The following is a 7,500-nucleotide window of genomic DNA, read 5'->3' as shown; positions in this document are numbered from 1 at the left end:
AGGAGGAAGTGAGTATAGTGAGAAATCTGATCCTTATCCGGGGTGAAGAGGGAGGGGGTGACGCACCTCGGCGTCGTATCCTTTTACGGGCGCTACGAAAGCAAGCAAACTTTTCTTGGGTCGCGGAGGAGAGTCAGTCAAGCGTGTCATAGCGGGAGTTGCCACGCTAGAGAAATCAAAATAAAGACAAGGGGGAAAGGGACATCAGAATCATCTGCTGCGGCCACGTAGAGGAGAGGAGAGAGCGCCTCGCCTTGCAGCGCGCCCGCCAGCCGATCGGCGCTGTGGGTGTGTGTGTGTGGGGGGGGGGGGGGGGTGTACCGCTTTGGCGACGAAAACACTTTCATTTATTCAGTGACACACGGAGGAGCGTGACTGCGCGTCCTCTATGAAAATGATGCACCTGTGCCACACAGTGAGAGGGAAAGCGACATCTGTGTCATACTGGCACACGGGACGTTAATACCCGTCATTCTAGTTAAAGAAGCTAACATCTGTCTCACATGGTTAAAGATAAATCAACATCTGGTTAATGCAAAGTTACTTCATGTGTCAACTTGTTAAAGAGAAGCTATTACATGTGTCGCCCTGGTTCAAGTTAACATGGATAGGAGTGATTTACTAGCACACAAGATTAACACCTGTGTCATCCTGGCAAAAAGAAGTTAATGTCTGTGCCTTACGAGTAAAGGAGAAATCAACGACCGTGCCATACTGGTAGACGGGAAGTTAACAGCTGTGTCACACCCCGGTTTCAAATCTTTGACAGCCTGGTTAAAAAGAGCTTGACACCCGGTTTGAGATGGCAATCCCTGGTTTAAAAATGAACACCTCTGCCATCCCTGCCTAGGAAAAGTAACAGAGAGGTCAGTCCCTGTGCTGTCCTACTTAAAAAGAGGTTTGCACACGTGTCATCCTGGCTAAGAGAAGGCAGCACCTGCGTAAAACAGACAAATGGAGATGTGTGCTAAATAAACAGATAGTTGCCAGTACGGATAGACAGGCAGTTCACACGTGGCATACTGATAGAGGGAATGCTAACACCCGTGCTACACTGCAGAATTCGAAGACAACACCTGTGCCGGGACATTGCAATTCTGACAGGCCAAGATGTCAGAAAATCCACTCCGTTACTGCCTCTGTTACAAAAGTGTGTAAATGGTGCGCGTCACAGCAACATCCACCTGTTGTGTAGTAGCAGAAGAGTTTCCACCAGTGCCACAATGAAGGCACTGCACCTAAGAGACAGGGCAGTGCCTCGACATCTTCCCTGCGTCTGCCGTGTGCCACTTGCAAGGAACTGACTCCTCTTGTCGCAGAGATCCTTTATTTCGCTAGACTACTGATTATTGCATCTATCATTTATTCTGATTAATCTTACGTCTAATCACGGCTGGGTGTGTCATACAATCTCACTCTGATTTTTATTTTAAGCAATGGAAGTCTGATGCTAAAGAAGCTCATTGCATTAACACTGGGCGCCTTAGAACAACATTCCTCTTCCATAATAAGCTATTCTTGTCCAGTTATAACATCCACGATGGTAGTGATAATCATTCTCTTGACCAGAAATAAATCCTTTCCCTCGATCAGGTTTCACGTTGAGAAATTCTGTCCCTGCATCGATCTCCGGCCAGGAAAAATAACTTAAGGATCAGCAGATGAAAGACAAAGCTGCTGCTGAATAAAACGATTCGATGACGACACGGCGAGTTCCAACTCTCCCTCGCCATCTTCCCGTCCCCCTCTCTCTTCCACTTCTTGCTCTTGATTTTCTTTTTCTCCCCACCTCTCTCTCTCTCTCCCTCTCTCTCTCTCTCTCTCTCTCTCTCTCTCTCTCTCTCTCTCTCTCTCTCTCTCTCTCTCTCTCTCTCTCTCTCTCTCTCTCTCTCTCTCACTTTCCCCTCCGTTCCTCCCAGCGACCCCAAATCAATTACCTTATATTGCCTACTTAACATCGCCCTCCCACATCATTAATAAATTACCCAGCCTGACAGTAATCTGCTCATAATACCCGGCATTCGCTATCATTAAGGCACGCCGGAGGGGAGACCTTCTAAATCATCCTCCAAAGCTGCATCTTCGGCCTGCAAAAAGCTAAGAAACGGGAAGAAAATATCCGCTGGTTCTTTTAACTGCAGTAAAACGACGAGAGCTTTTAACATTTTTGCCGCGAGTCGACGGCTGGCGATGCCTGCGCCCTGATTAGATGTGAGATGTGAAAGGAAAGTTCCACGAAAACGGAGAAAAGAAATTAATAATTCATAATACACATATGGCCATACGAATAGAAAAAATGATTTCAATTCCGCGTAAGTTTGAAAAATAATTCCAACGTACGATAATGAGAACAGTAAGAAGAGAAATACAAATAAATCTACGGATCTTTAAAAGATGAGAGGAGTCTCGAAATCAATCTAGATGTCATCCTGAAGCTTGATTGATTTCGAAAGTTTTTTCGTTCCATATCATCACGAAATTGTATTTCCTCCTTTTTACAGTGAACACGAACAAGCAAATAAGCTGACGAACGGCTGTCCTGAGCGACTGACGGCTGCCAAAACAGTCAATAGTCACAAACAGATGCACAAAAACAAATAACAAAATGAATCAACAAGCGAAACCCATCAAGACAGAAACGTTAATAAGTGCAACGACAATCCGAACGTCACTTCCCGCGAGACACCATGAATATTCCGCCCCTCTCTCCCTCACCCTTTCCCCTCTCTCCCTCACCCTTTCCCCTCTCTCCCTCACCCTTTCCCCTCTCTCCCTCACCCTTTCCCCTCTCTCCCTCACCCTTTCCCCTCTCTCCCTCACCCTTTCCCCTCTCTCCCTCACCCTTTCCCCTCTCTCCCTCACCCTTTCCCCTCTTCCCTCGCCCACTCTTCCAGTCTCACCCCCATTCTTCGTCTCTCCTTTCTCCCCTTCGCCTCCCCTCGCTCTCTCCCCCTCTCTCCTTTTCCATCTCCCTCCCCTCTGCGTCTACCTCTCTCCTTCTTTTCCCTCTCTGCCTGTCTCCCTTCTCCCTTTTCTCCCCTTCTCCCTTTTCCTTACCTTCTGCTTTTCTCTTCTCTTTCACTCTCCCTCCCTATCTCTCTAATTCACTCTCCCTCTCTCTCCCCTCTCACCCTCTCTCCCTTCTCCCTCTCTCCCTTCTCCCTCTCCCCCTCCCCCTCCCTCCCCCTCTCCCTCCCTCCGCGTAACCCCCTTTACCTAACCCCGAAGAGGCAGCCGCGCTCGCTCTTCCCTCAAGAGTCTTTGTTCGGCGTCAGACATCGTTATTTTAATGTTTCCTGGAAATGTTCTGTACGAAGACCTGTTCCTTAAAAACGAGAGAGAGAGCGAGAGGGAGAGGTGGGCGGAGGTAAATGGGGAAAGAGCGGAAAGATGGAGAAGAAGGAGAGAGAAACGAGACAAGAGAGAAAGATGAGCTTTTAACACGTGTCTCGCTCAGACTCTGTGTCACTTCCATCTCACTTCTTGAGATACTTAGTCCTTTCCTCGTTTTCCTCTTCTTTATTCCCTTCCTTCCCTACTTCCCCTTTCTCTTACCGCCTCTCATTTCTTACGATTTCCACCCTCCTTTCCTTCCTCCTCCCAAACCTCTCCTTCCCTTTCTTCTTCTTCTTCTTCTTCTTCTTCTTCTTCTTCTTCTTCTTCTTCTTCTTCTTCTTCTTCTTCTTCTTCTTCTTCTTCTTCTTCTTCTGTCTCCTCCTCCTTCTTCCTTTTTCTTCCCCTTCCTGTCCCTCCTCTTCCTCCCTTTCTCTTCCCTCCTCTTTCTCCCTCCCTCTCTTTCTCTTCCCGTCCTCTTCCTCCCTCCATCTCTTTCTCCTCCTTCCCTTTCCTCTCCCTCCCCTCCTCCTCCCCTCCTCCCCCTCCTCCCATTCCTTTCCCCTCCTTCTCCTTCTTCAGCGAGTCACGGTAATTTCAAGCCACATTTCCCCTTTTTGTGACGCCGCCGCTGCCAGGTCCTCCCTGTGTCCGCGCGGGATCCGAGTGTTTCCAGATTAATCTGTGACTCGAATATTAATCAGAGCCAGGCCGCCCCCCCCCCCCCTCTCTCTCGTTCTTTCTTTCTTTCTTTCTCTTTCTCTTTCTCTTTCTCTTTCTCTTTCTCTTTCTCTCTCTCTCTCTCTCTCTCTCTCTCTCTCTCTCTCTCTTTCTCTCTCTCCTTCCTTTCATTTATTCATCCCTCACACTCCTACTATCTGTGTCTTTCTCACCCCTCTCCCTACTTTTTCTCTCTATCCTTCTTCTACTCCTTCCCTATTCCTACTCCTACCCCTTCTCTCTCTTATCTCTCCCTTTCCCTTCCCCTCTCCCTCTCCCTCTCCCTCTCTCTCTCTTCCTCTCCCTCCCCCACACCCACTCCCACTCCTACCCTTACTCCCACTCCCTCCTCTCTCCAACTCCCCCTCTCCACCTCTCCCCCTCCTACCTGTTTCCCTCTCGTCGCTCTCCTCGGCGCCCTCACCCTCTCCTTGTGCAGATGAGCGTAGTATTAATCTCGGCCGGAGCCCTCACTCGCTCCTCATAGCGGGAGGGAGGGGGGGGGGGGGGGAGAGCAGGTAAGGGCAAGCATATGTTGACGAATATTTTGGCAAAATTTGGAAAAGAGATACGATTGCATATGCGTCCACAGGGAGTCTCAGACCAATTGCTCGACAATACTTTTATTAAACGGTTTGTCAACTTAAGCCTTCAGTTATAACATGAGCTTCGATATATATTCACGTTTACGAACTCTATCTCATGTTTGCAGTGCATTAACGTGAACATATCGATGCTTATATGATTGATGTAAGCTTAAATTAACAAAACATTTAATAAACAAAATTGTCTGAGACCTGCTTGGATGCGCACACCCATAATACCATGTTTCGCTAATACCACTAGTTACGCGTATCATTACAATTATAACAATAATAACAATAACAATAATAAAAATAATAACAACAATGATAATGATGATGATGATGATGATGATGATGATGATGATGATGATGATGATGATGATGATGATGATGATGATGATGATGATGATGATGATGATGATGATAATAATAACAAACTAATAATAATAATAGCAGAGCGAGAGAGGCAAAGCGAGAGGGAGAGGGAGAGGGAGAGGGAGAGGGAGAGGGAGTGGGATGGGGAAGGAAGGGGGATGGGAAGGGAAGGAAGGAAGGAAGGAAGGAAGGAAGGAAGGAAGGAAAGAAGGAAGGAAGGAGGGAGGGAGGGAGGGAGGATTAGCATAATATGAATGATAATACCTGAAATAGTAATGAAAATAACAGCAACGCCAGAACTATAAACAAGAATATAAGTGCAGTAACAACAGCAATAGTAATAAAAAACTATTGATAATGATAATAATAATAATGATAATTATGATGATGGTGACAACAACAACAATACGGTTAACAATAATGGAACACAAAATCGTGTCAGTGATGAAAACAGCAATGGCAAGGATAACAGAATACGATGACGATCATCATAACCATATTGTTACCAGCAGTAGTGACAGCAGGAGTAATAGTCATCGAGTAAAAGCAGTAGTAGTAGCAACAGCAGTGGCGGGCGAAGAGGAGCAGGAGGTGAAGACTCGGAGAAGGAGCAGGAGGAGGAGGAGGCAGGGAAGGGCAGGGCGCGCGGGCGGCGACAGGCCGTGGTCGCCGTGGCTGGAAAGCGACGCGGCGGCAGCTGGAAAAGTGAATTAGGGGTGGGGGGGGGGGGGGGGCACGGGAGGTGGGGCTCAAGACGGCAGATTAGATTTTCCTTCCTTATTAGCAGTTGCAGAAGTAATCCGCTGGTCTGGGGTGCTCTTCACTACTCGCCTGATTGTTGTTATTATTTTCATTAACATCATTATTACTATTACAATTATTTTTAATTAATATTATCATATTAATAATTATCGTTATCGACGTCACCATTTTCATCATCACCATCAACATTATATGTTATTGCTATTATCCGAATCATCATTTTCACTATACTTGCCTTTTTATTATTATCTTTTACCAATCATCATCATCATTATCATATCACCAACTTGGAGTCGGGCCCTTCTGCTTAACCCGGCCTCCTGGATTTCTTGCAAGGTATTTTTGCAAGAAATCCTCTTTTGGATCCCACTGAAATTGACGTTGTTTTGCAATCTCTATTTCAAAGTGTTTATGCTCGGTTAACGTCTCAAATTTATTCCATGATGCCCTGCAACTTGATGCTCCCGCCACATCAGTCAAGTGGCTTGTCTCACCACTGCTGTCTTCAACAAAAGGTCTGGTCGGTTCGCGTCTATGGCTCTGTCAGGATGTGGCGTCCGTGCCTGCTTCGTATTTGGTTCCTGCGATCCTGGCAACTTTTTCACAGGAGAATCCGGGCGACTCTGTTGTGTGTTCCTCCGTTCATGAGGGGATAGAACAAAGCGTCTTGTAATGAGACGAACAATAGTTTCAGTTGGCTCATCACGGAGCTAACGTATTCAGGTCAGACGCATTATTAATTATGTTGACTTGGTAATTTCGCGTAAAGGGGCATTGATCCCGTGCAGCAAGGACGAAACCCGTCTCGCCTTCAAGCCAGAACTTGGCAGTCGTTGATGGGTCTGTGATTGTCTCCATCAGTTTGTCTGGCGCGAGTTGGCACTGGCCGTGAAGTGCCCTGCCTCGCCCTTATCGTTGCTATTCTCATTATCGCTTTCGAAATTATAATTATCATTATCGTTGTTGTGGGTGATGGTGTTGTTGTTGTTGTTGTTGTGGTTGTTGTTGTTGTTGTTGTTGTGGTTGTTGTTGCTGCTGCTATATTATCATTATTAATATCATTTTTGTTATAATTGTTATTATTATTTTCATTATTATTATTATTATTATTATTATTATTATTATTATTATCATTATCATCATTATCATTATTATCATTATTATTATCATTATTATCCTTATCATTATCATTATTATCATTATCATTATTATCAATATTATTATTATCATTATCATCAATATTATTATTATTATTATTATTATTATCAATATTATTATTATCATTATTATCAATACTATTATTATCATTATTATCATTATCATTATTATAATAATTATTATCATTACTCTTATTATCATTACTATTAGTATCATCATTATTATTAACATTATCATTATCATTATTGATACTGTTTACTATTATTACTATCATCATCATCATCATCATCATCATCATCAGCAGCAGCAGCAGCAACAGATGCATCATTAGCAACCATTATCGAATATTATTATCTAAAAGGAAGATTTTTTTTTTTTTTTGAAGAATTTAACCACGAACTAAAATTCTTATCAAAATCAAAAAGCTTCAAGTTCCTTTTTCCGGCATCGTATCGCCCGCTAATAAATACAGTGATTAATTTTAGTAACATTCATTAACATCAATCTCCTAATTGTCATCATTGATTATAATTACCATCATTTATTACAATCATTACTAAAGTATTAG

Source organism: Penaeus chinensis, chromosome 12, assembly GCF_019202785.1.
Source record: "Penaeus chinensis breed Huanghai No. 1 chromosome 12, ASM1920278v2, whole genome shotgun sequence".
Lineage (NCBI taxonomy): Eukaryota > Metazoa > Arthropoda > Malacostraca > Decapoda > Penaeidae > Penaeus > Penaeus chinensis.
The sequence above is the reverse complement of the archived record's forward strand: the minus strand, read 5'-3'. Positions refer to the sequence as shown.